Here is an 11,652-nt window from a genome sequence, read left to right on the forward strand (position 1 = left end):
AAAAATATTTACTGAGTTTAAGCCTTTCTTTATAATCCTAACGTTGAGTCTAAACTTTATTCCCTTATGTGTTCTCTCATGTGATATTAACTAATGCTAGTTGTCCATGTGGAAGTCGAGGATTGCACTGTCTGCTGTATCAAATTTTATTCTCATACTGCTCATCTTACTTTACCATTTTCACAGAAGCGCTGTAGTAGTGTCCAGGCCACTTTAGAAAGGGCCTTTCTCTTGATTAAAGTAAGCTGGTTTAATAGCGTTAAACTTTTGTGATTTTGAACATTATTGTGTTTAGGCCTCAAAACAATCAAAATACAAAATAGGTTCCTAGTACTTCTATATTTTTATATTAACAGGGGGGAGATCCTGAGAACAGCTTAGTAACTGAACTAGTGTAACTTGTGAGAAGTATGTGTGGATTTAAACTTTCTACCAAACATGGGTCATCTTGATATTAGCTCCCGAAAATGGCAGGTTTTGCTTGTTTTTTGACTGCCCTGTTTAGGCTTTGTGAGCTAGTCTACTGCAAAATGGCTTCACTTCCTGCAAATAAATCTCCCTCTCCTGCAAATAAAACCTCCAGGCTGTCTGTCACACTACAAGCTAGACCATCCGTGTAAATAATTCATACTTTATTCTGTTTCAGAGTCTAAAGCCTTCACCCCATTTATTTGCCCAGCTGAGTAAAGTTATCAAATTAAGCAAAGTTCAAGAGGTGGGTAAACATTGTTTCCCAAACTAGCTGGTTAAGTTTGTACAGTACAAAGCTTGACTGAAATTAAATGCATGATAGGTTCTTACTTTCCTCTCATTTGTTCACAGGTGATTTTTGGTCTTGCTTTACTGAACTCCTTCAGCTCAGATCTACGAGGTTTTGGTAAGTGAGGAGTTTGCAAAATACGACAGCAAAGACGTGTCAAATTTAAGAACAGTCCTGACAATGTTTTAGAGTCTAGGTTACTTGAGTTTGCTTCTGTAGTTGAAATCAGTAGGCACTGGAGCAGGAGTTGTTCCTCCCCCATTTCCCTATTTCTGCTCACTGTAGCATGTCTGTTCCAGACATACTGCAAAGTCTTTCTTGCCTACTAAAGGTGGGGCTGAGGGGTACAGAGCATGAAAAAGATATTGTCTATCAACGGTAGACTACTGTTCAGGTGGTGTGCAGTGTGTTAAATATGCCCAGAGCAATAGATGACCAACAGAACCAAATTAAGTCTTTGACCAAGTTACATTTTTAAAGTAACTTTCAGACTTTAACTATAGCCTCTCTTCTCTTCTTACAGCTGCCCAGTTTATCAAACAGAAACTTCCAGATCTGCTGCGTTCTTACATTGACGCAGACGTCAGTGGAAATCAAGAAGGTGGCTTCCAAGATATTGCAATAGAGGTCCTGCACCTCCTCCTCTCCCATCTCCTTTTTGGGCAGAAAGGAGCCTTTGGGGTTGGACAGGAACAGATTGACGCTTTCCTCAAAACATTACGTAGGGGTAAGTAGAACATCACCACTCAGCCTGTTTGAATGCCTGTCAAAATGTACCAGCAGCCTGTCATTCCAGTGGCAGCAGTGTGGTGGTGTAATAGGATGCTTTGTGCATAAGATTTCATGAGGCTAAATCCCCTGAGAACAAGTACTCTGTTGCAGTGTACCACTTAATCATGCTGGTTTGAAATAGTTGTAATCTTCTTTCCATGCGTATGCAGTAACATACTATTTCACTATACTAAAAAGAATCTGCAAAATTTGAGGGGTATGCAGCCTCCCTCTAGGAATACCCAAATGAAGAGGCTTTAGATAGTGGAGAACTTCTGCCCTGTTGCAAAAGTTCATTTGTTGTATATTTTTCTTCTGTTTTGTAGCTTTAAACATCCATAGTACATGATCTTCCTAAAACAGGGAATTTTTCAGAATGCTAAATGAGGGGAAACTGGCTTGATGGGATGTAGTTAAGGCGTCATAATATTTACATTAAATCAGTGTCTTTTGCTGCAAGTCCTCGAATACAGAAGTTCCAGGAACAAGTTTAGGGGAACATCCATGGGAACTTTCAGAGAACATATACAAAGTTATGGACTCTTTACTGATGCCATGTATGTTGTGGAGATTACCTCTGTCTGTCTGTGTGACACTATGGCAGTTGAAATAATGTAGTATAGGGAATAACATCTCCCTTGTTTTCAGTGGGTGAGGTGGTTTCTGGCAAAATATTCTTAATAAAGGAGCAGTACATTCCTGACTTGAACTCCTTTAATCTCCTCTTCATCCTGTCCTTCCTCACTCCTCCTTAGTTCTAAAAAGAACTAGATGTACAGTGTGTCTAAACAGATACATAGAGCAAGACAGCTGCTTTTTTTGCATTATTATAGTTTATGCTCTTAAGTATTGTCTGCTCTAGAGAATTTGGTGTGCTAACCACCATTAGTTCCCTTAATCAAGCCAAAAACTTGTGCCACATGCTCCCAAAAGTACACAAGCAGTCACACTAACTTGTTTTGAGGGAAGGCCAACCCCTAGATGACTGCCACTGAGTTAATCTGTTCTATTTTGGGTGGGTTGCTGGCATAATAGCCCGAAACCATAAAATTTAGTCATCTGTCCCTTGAAAACCTCTCCCTCCTGGAATGGAGAGGAGCACCCCACACTGATCCCCTATTCCCAATACTTCCTGGTGGAAGGGGACAGCTGCTTTCTCCTACTGTATTCTTCAACCTGTGCTTTTTGGGTGGTTGTGCCCTCAGGAATCGTTCTAGCACCTGTTTCTGCTGCAGTTAGTAGCTTTCCCAAGCAGCTGCAGTGAAACTGTAGAAGTCTTGTCAATTTCATGCTGCTCCTGCAGCTTGAAGCTGTAAACAGCTTCAAGAGGGCCTGGAGCTATGTTGGTAGGCTAGATGCAGTGATTTTTCTCAGCTTATATTTGGTAGGTTTTCTTTGCAACTGTAGTGGCTAGAAATTTAAAAGATTCAATTCTTCAAGAATTGGAAGCTTTCCTGAGGGAGGCGCAAAGCCTTCATTTTACTGGGGCAATGTGTAATAGTATTTTTCAAGATAATCTTCATTTGAATATAAGCACTTAAACAAAGAATCCAAGTGGTCATTTGTGACTTGAAGTAGTATTGTAGATTTCCTGTTTGTTAGGCCATTATAATGCATCGCAACACATGCTCTTCACTCTCTCTCACTTTTAGATTTTCCCCAGGAGCGCTGCCCCGTGGTGCTTGCACCACTTTTATACCCTGAAAAACGGGACATCCTAATGGATAGGATCCTGACCTGCTGTGGAGGATAGCCACAGTGGAGACTCTCTGGCCGACTTCATGACAAGTCGGCTCCGGCTTTTGACAAGGTTTGTCGGAACCGTTTGTGGAGAGAGCGGCCGCGCACATTCAGTCCTCTTTGCCATGGGAACAGTCCCTTTCCTTTGCGCTAAAGGAAAGGAATCTAAGTACTCCCTAACCTTGTGTACAAAATAGCTAACATGAGATGCTTTGTTCTTGGTTTATGTATTTAGGTCACTTACACTGCTGTTATTCTTGATTGTAATGTAACGTAGCTTCTGTTGACCATTTCCATCTAGCAAGTTTAGGTAAACTTCACCTTCAGTCCCAGCTGTATTTTACTTTTCACAAGCAAATCGTAGATAATGCAGCTTCTTCTTTCTTTGCTCTCTAGTTCCGACGTGCAGCGACAGCGTAGACGGCAAGAGCTTCTGAGTCAATGTGTGAATGAGATGAGTAGAGAGGACGGGTTTAGATTTATTAGAACTGGACTTTTGGAGTGGGGATCTATAAGAAGGATGGACCACCAAAGACAAAGTGGCCAGACTGCGTGGTGGCACTTAACGGTTTAAAGATGCGAACGTTTTTATTTGAGATGGAAGGAAAGGCTGAATTGTCACCTGTAGCTCTCTTGCAGAGACTTCTTTCAGAGGTTCTTATGGATAGAGATCTCTTCCTCTTCCATCCTCTCCATCTCCTGACTAAACTACCGTATGGCCAGATCAGAAGAGACTCACATAACGCATCTGACCACAGTCAGACCAAGGGCAGACACCAGTGACAGGTTTTTAATGCTGTTACACCAAATCTAGTCTGTCTATAAATGGGAACTAGATCCTCTGTGTAAAAGAGATGTTGTACAATAGAGCATCCACAGCAACCTGATGGACTGGCCCGAGTGTCGGACAATCAATGGACAGGTCATTCCAGGGTTACAACTATATGAACTGAAACAGGCCTGTGCAGGGCAGCAGGGGATGTGCACTGTTTGTTTAGAAGAAAATTAATCAAACGAAGTAACAAATCGTAATGATCCACTGTTCCATAGATCTCTATGGTATAGTAATTAGGCTTCTAATAAGAATATCACACGTAGGATTGTTATTGCCACCTGACCAGGACAGTATAGATGACAATGAAACTGCTAAGGGAGATTAGAGAGGCTATCAAAATCAAGAACTCTAAATCGTGGCGCTTCAGTTATCCCACTTGACTTGCGACTGTCACCTCAGGTGAAATGCAGAGACATTTCTCCAATTCTATTTAACTGTTCTTGGAGCATGGCTACTACGATACCCACAAGGAGAGGCATTTTTGTTTTATCCTGAGAGCGAGCGCAGGATCTGGTCCAAGAGGTAATATAACAGGACCCTTGGAATAGTGACCAACACATTTAACATTCTTGTTGGGAAGACTCCTCACAGCACAATGCTGCTGGCATTTTATTTCAGAGGAACTAGTACAAAATAGGTTTCGTTCAACAAATTAAAGCTCCAGTGGAACTAGAGTGAATCCCGCAAGCTGCATGGACCCTTTCAGAGCACCATAATAGAGACCCAACTTAACTGTATTTTCCTCAACTAACACGCGCTTACACACTGGGACCCGATGGCTTACAAATGTGTGAAACTGATTTAAAAGCCTGACAAGGGTGGGAAATAGTGGTAAATTTTTCAATGGGAGAGGTGTAACTTGGTTGGTCCCAAGGGTCAGTCTGTAGGACCTTCCATGTTCAGTTACTCATACATGATCTGGCAGAATGCCGCCCGAACCGAGTGGTGGAAAAGCTTGCAGATGTACTAAACTGTCAAGATAGTTAAGAACAGAAGCGATGTGAATAACTTCAAGACTCACAAACCAGTGATGGGCACAAATGAAAATGACAGAGTAAAGCACATTTGGGAAAAAATAACCACTCCAAATCAGTTGCGGGGGGCTATTTATGCAGTAATCAGAAGATCTTGGAGTTCATCATGGTAGTTCTCTGAGATGTCCACGTTGATGCGCAGCAGTCAAAAAAGCAACAGGATGTTAGATCATTATAACAAAGGCGGATTGAGATAATCGCGCTACTTATTGCCTTTATATAAAATCATGTACGCCCCATCTTAATACTGCATACGATTTGGTCTCCTATTCACAAATAATAGACTGGGCATTAGAAAAGCTCCGCAGTCCAAGGGCAATTAATGGACTAGGTTTGGAGCACTGGTCCCATAGTGCCGGAGAGATAAGAGGTAGACTTTCAGCTTGAAACGAGGAGCTAAGGATATGAGAGAGTATTAAACTCATGATGGTGTGGAACGTTGAATGAAGAGAGTATTTAACGTGTTCCCATAATAGAGACCTAGGGGCCACCAACGAATTACATTGGCAGCAGGTTTTTAAAACAACTTAAAAGAAGTTCTCACAACAGCACTCATCTGTGAACTCCTTGCCTGAGGAGGTTGTGAAGCTAGGACTACCACAGTTAAAGAGCACTACCTAAATTAATGGAGTTACGTCCATTTAATGCATTAGCCGAGATGGGTAAGGACTTGATGGTGTCCTAGCCTCTGTTCAGAGGTGGAAATGGATGGCAGGACGAGAGATCATTTGCTCATTACCTTTAGGTCAACTCTCTCTGGGGCACCTTGCATTGTCAACTTTCATATGACGGATACCTGGCTGATGGACCTTTGATCTCGCTGGCTCGCTCTTATTCTTCGAATTTTCATTTCATGCCTTGTCAGCTTTAAAGATAGATGTGAGCGATCACATGAGGTCGGTATTAGAAGATCTGTATTTGAGTTCAGAAGCTGGCAGGAGAGCTCACAAACAGTGAAAGTATGCTATCATCGGAGCGTGTCAAGGAGTATCTCATCACCTACTGCAGAACTACGCAGTTCCGCCAATAACTTATAGCATACTATCCTACAAGCTGCCCCAGAACATACTTGCAGGCTTCTCGTTTGTTACTGTAGTGAACCACTCGTCTGGCTCCTTGCTCTTAACTTCCATTAACACAGTAAGTGCATACTTCACTTTAATGAACAGTTCTATAGTCCTCTGAGACATCTGCATGGCAAGCGAAAGTTCTGAGTCGCTGTTCTACAGACTTGGCTCTCTACTAACTTAAATAACTGTGTAGATGTCAGGGCTTGCCCTAGAATGTCAGGGTGGGATTGAGTCCAGATTCTACTCAACCTCACAGTGTCTACAACCGCATTTTACACTCTGCATAGAGCCCAGGTACTGTAGACCTTTGTCTTCTAGATTGCTTGCTATGGGTTTCTGCTTGCTGTATCGACTACTTCCTAGAGTCTGCCTGTTTGTTTTCTTAACCAGAAGTTGCTGTGGGGCCGAGCTCGAGGGAGTGCTCTCTTCTCCCCCCAGAGCATCCCCGAACCCCTCATCCTGGCGCCCCCTGCCCAGCCTACCCCTCTACACTGCTGACCCTGGCCGTACCCCCACACATTGATTTACTGCCCACTGTGAAGTGATGTCACCACATTCATATTTGTGCAATAATCAAAATTCATTCTGCAAGTGTGGGAAAATTAGAGGAAACACAGTTCCACACTTTAAAATTTCTTCTGAGTAGTCTTACATACCTCCCCGCATCGTTTTGCAAACCCAGAAGATGGCACCAGATCCAAAGGTGAAAATTTTGGTTTTAAACTTAACCTCTTTAATAATTTAGTTCCTTTATGCCTTCAGTATCTCCCGGTTTCAATAAGCATCAAGTAGTCTCGTCATAGTAATAGATAAAGGAGAGTCAATCACTTTTCTTTTTTTTTTATTTTTTTTTTTTTCTTCTGCTACCTATAGACTAAGCGTAACGTTAAATTTACAAGTACAAAAAAACTGTTGGTACCTATAGACCTCCATGTTAGGACATTTATTTACCTTTGTTCTTGGCGCCTGCAGTTAAAAGTCCACTAGACATAACTCTCATATTCCTATGAATTCCCATTAGATGTACTCTATATTAAGATCTTGTCTATCTTTGAGGCAATTTGACAAGTGAGTGAAATTATCATACTGTAATATTCTACACAAAAGGCATATGATCATGTCTTCACATACCTGATTCACATTGAGATAGCTATAATGAAGTTTTTAACCGTTTATATCACATAATGTCAGAACAACATGGTGTTCATGAGTTATCACTTGTGATAATATACCCCTTTCTGCTCTATGGAGAGTTGAGAGAGTAGCGAATCCCTACAGTTTCATTGCGGTGAAGTATAAATTGCAGTGGTCAATACAGTCACATGTTATTACTTAGTGACCTCATGTGCTATGATTGACAATATGGCAATTTCCCAAAATCGGTTATGTAAAACTTGTATAGAATCCAGTGTTTGCAATCAGTTTCATCTTGGCTGGAACGTAAATAAGCAACAACAATCTAAACTGGTAGACGGCATAACCCGACTTACAAATCCGCACTTATGGGGAAAGTCATAATAGAAATAGGAGGGTTTTTCATATATAGTTCAGAGCTGTTTCCGATTTATGCAAAATTCAAGTTACGCAAGCAATCTGAACGAATGCTCGCAGTAAGTCTGAAGAGGTCCTCTTGTTGGTGCATAGAAAGCAGAACCCTTCTAACAAACAATGCAGCAAGCATAATCTTCTTCGACTCCAATGTATAGCAAAAATCCAGGCTCTAGAAATAAGCTAACTTTTTGTTCTCAGTGCCTGTGTCTACCTGTAACCAGAAAATCCACAACTCAAAGTCCATTTTGTAACCGTGCGCTAGTCATGGATACGAACAGACCTGCTTGCATACTGACATCCACCTGTCTGTTTCTTCTGGCTTATATTTTAGTATTGACGATGTCGCAACATCTCATGCAGTTTGGTGTTCGGAGGTAACAGCTTCCAGTTGCCAGGGTTTTTGAGAATGATGAGCTCAACTCATTCAGGGGTTGACGAGGTTTCTTCCTTACAAGTTGAGTGTCTTACTGAAGGTTTAGTAGACAATGTACCTTCACTCCTCTACACTAAATGTAAACTTGTCACTTTACCTGGTACTGGGAGTTGGTGCTCCAGGATTCATTTCTGGCTTACCACTACTGTTACCTTTGAGCAGTTACTTAACTTGTATTTTCTTCCATTTCATTCCATATTTGCAGAGGTATTGCATCACAGTGAGGCTGTCTGTAAAGTGCTTTGATTTCTTAGTGAAAGTGTTAAAAAGGCAGAACTCTTTCATTTCCTAGACTTACTACCAGCTTGATTTTACTCATAATGGGAACGTTCATGAGCTCATGTTTTTGGTTGCTTGTTTAAGTAAATAGTATATGATCAGAGCATTTAAAATTTGCCATAGCTATTTCGGCTCCTGCCAGTCGGGCTCTGCAGTGCATCGGAAAGGATACCAGCGATGGAACCAACCTCATACCTGGAATGTGGGAGGTTCTGTATTGATGTTTCTTAAGAGCTGGTACGGTTTGTGACTTTCTTCTGCTCTTCAATATTCAATAATAGACTGACAGATAGTTGTAGTTAGTTTCAGAGAAACAGTAGTCAATTCTGGTCTACTCTGCTCAGCGTCAGTCCAGCTTCTGACTAACGTCTTGTTGCTTACTTGAATAAAATGTTGTCCTCATACATGCAACAGAAATCCACGGTGTGAGGTGGCGAACTTGCGTGACTTTTTCCATCCCTGTTTACTCCTATCTACACACATCCTAATATTGCTATTCTCTCACAGAAACTCTTATAAAGCACCTTTTGCCTCAACAGAACATATGCCCTTTGCATGGAAGACAGAAGCACCTAGCCAGTTCAGATTTGCTGTAAATTTTTCTGGTTGTGATGTCCACTAGTTAAGTTTGATCTCTCACCTCCTATAACGATCCTATCTCAGTTAAATTACAAGTGACGCCACACTATTTGTGCTGAAATTTTTTTCCATGAATGCCCTAATGATCGTGTGTTGCTGCACTTGAGAAGTTGGGAATGATTTCTGGATGTTATCTTGATGCATGGGTAATCTCTGTTATTACTGGTTGCAGAATCCCTAGTTTGACACTTCAGGCGTAACCTATGCACTGGACCCGGTTTCAAACTTCGTGCCACAGCAAGAGTCTGCAGATTGTGGTGTACGGACTATCCAAAGAGCGGCTCGGCATGAAGTCCTTCAGTAAGATTCTATTACAGCTTGGCAAACATGCCGCCGGCCCTAGCTTATTTTGGAGCTGTGCCAATACTATGTACCTGGGCGTTTATCGTGCTTAACAGTTACGTGTACAGGCTTAATATCTTATCGTGATAAGAACAACATTGTAGTGAACAGTAACTTAATAGACTAATCCCGAGACTAGAAATGCGTTTGCAGATACTATCTGGGAAGTGACTGCGACCAGGCAACTAGTATAGTCATTCACCTGAATTATACTTGTTTAATCTGAGGCTTAAGGATATTCAGACCGCCTTGCGTTGAAGGGCATACGCATCCTGTTAAAGAAACAGTTACATTCATTTTCCGTTTGTAGTTAGATGGGACACTGGACCTAATGTTCAATAACTGTCGTATGGCAAGGCTGTAACCTGGTTACCAAGAAGAATTCAAAGTCCTGGCTACAAGTACAGACTGAAGTGCAAAACATACGCACTAATTTTGATCCCTTCTGAAATCTCTTCAGGTGGTTGAGAAGAAAGAAGGTTATATAACTTTTTTGCTGAAGTGTCTAACCTGTTTTTCTGAACCACACCTGTTCCAGCTCTCCTTCATCAGCATTCCCTCAACCCAGATCTTCTGTTTTCCTGACTTACCCTTGTCTGCTGTGCACAGCATCCTGAAAGCACACCATGAGGTGACAATCGAAAATTGCACTGGTAACCCGTACATAGTTGGATTTCTGTTTCATTAAATGAGGATTAAGACTATTCTTGACCGTTCATTACCTGTGGCTTTTTCATGACTGATTTTAGTGCATGGCTATTTCAGCATGAGCATTATTTCTCTTGTGTTATATTAGTGCTTGTTTCGATCTTCGGCACTTCCCACATTGCTTTAGTACAATACTTTAAAGCAGGCTGCCCGTTGATGCTTTTCACTGTGTCTTTACTGTCTGGAACTCTCCTACTATGTGTTTTGGGGAGTCTTTTCACTTCTAAAATATATAGTTATAACAGATATGATATTTTTGCAGCTGTTTTCCTCTCCCCCCCAGGACACTGGAGAGCTTGCTCGAGGTACCTGAAATAAATGACCTTTTAAAGGTGTGTGTGTGTGTGTGTGGTGTATCGTCTATATCACCTTTTTAGTTGTATATTCAACCTAAAATATCTCCTTGGCAGTGGGTTTTAATACCTCTTCACAGAGATAGTTGACTTACCTTTTATTAAGTGCGAGTAATATTAAGATAAAATCAGATAGGCTTTCTCATGCTAACCACTGAGTTCTGCAAATTGTAACAGTTTGTATAAATTTGCTAGTTTAAATTGCATTTTTTAATTAATGCTAGCATTGCTGGCAGACAGATCTAGTTAGTCATCTAGTACGTACCTTTGTGTTTTTTGTTAGAAGGCCTGGATTTTGATTGGCTCTGTTGCGGTTGCAGACTGGACATATGACAAGTTAAGCAGCTCTATTCCTATAAGCACTGCCACCAGATGATTGGTCATTGGCTTCTACAGCTCCATTCCTGCATACCTACGCCATGAACTCAATCTTAACCTTCTCGCAATTTTCCTTTGGCACCCACCCCAACTCGTGCATTCATTTTGCCTATGCTGATGGACGTACTGTTTCGTTAAAGTAATCACTTTTTGCGTACTCATTTTGAGCTTGTGTGGATTATTTGCAGCGGAACAGTCAAAGCTTGAAATGTCTTCATTTTGACGCGAGTCAGTGTACGAAATCAATCTTTCTACACTTTGCAAAACTCCCAGTGTTGCTTACCACTTGGTTTAAGGCAAACTGCTGAGACGTGTGGTCTCTTTTTTGCATTGTATAAAAGTACGCTTGAGACAGAATCAGCTTGGAAAACTCAAACTTGCATATAAGCGTCAATCTAACACCTGCTTAGTTTTACAGTTTTGACTGTTCGCCATGGAAGTGTATGTGTTTCTTTTTTTCCATCCTCACTTCTTACTCGTTCCTGAGAAATACATATCTTGATAAAACTGCGTTCGATAAGCACAATTGTTAACTTTTTCCGTAAATTGGCTATTCCATAATTGCCTACTCCGCTGAAGTATACGATAGGGCCGTAATTTTTACAAATGTCATCGCTTGTCTAATCATAGTCCAGTCCTTATTGTTAACTGAGACTTTCGTTGAGTGGCTGCAGTGTATCCTTTTAGCCATATGCAATGTTGGGCGCTAATGAGTTAACACAGCAGGCTTTTTGGTCCGCGTGCTTCTCTCTCTTTTTT

At 41.3% G+C, this 11,652-nt stretch overlaps 1 protein-coding gene across 1 annotated transcript in view; it reads left to right on the forward strand.

Moving 5' to 3' along the window:
• Positions 1-652: 652 nt before the first annotated feature.
• Positions 653-11,652, forward strand: part of CNOT1 (CCR4-NOT transcription complex subunit 1) — a 90,140-nt gene continuing 79,140 nt past the window's right edge. Inside the window, exons 1-3 of the mRNA XM_075073669.1 lie at positions 653-715; positions 823-877; positions 1,284-1,487. The gene's annotated coding sequence lies outside the window, so the exon portion shown is untranslated. The remainder of the gene's footprint in view (positions 716-822; positions 878-1,283; positions 1,488-11,652) is intronic.

Source organism: Chelonoidis abingdonii, chromosome 19, assembly GCF_003597395.2.
Source record: "Chelonoidis abingdonii isolate Lonesome George chromosome 19, CheloAbing_2.0, whole genome shotgun sequence".
Classification (NCBI taxonomy): Eukaryota; Metazoa; Chordata; order Testudines; family Testudinidae; genus Chelonoidis; species Chelonoidis abingdonii.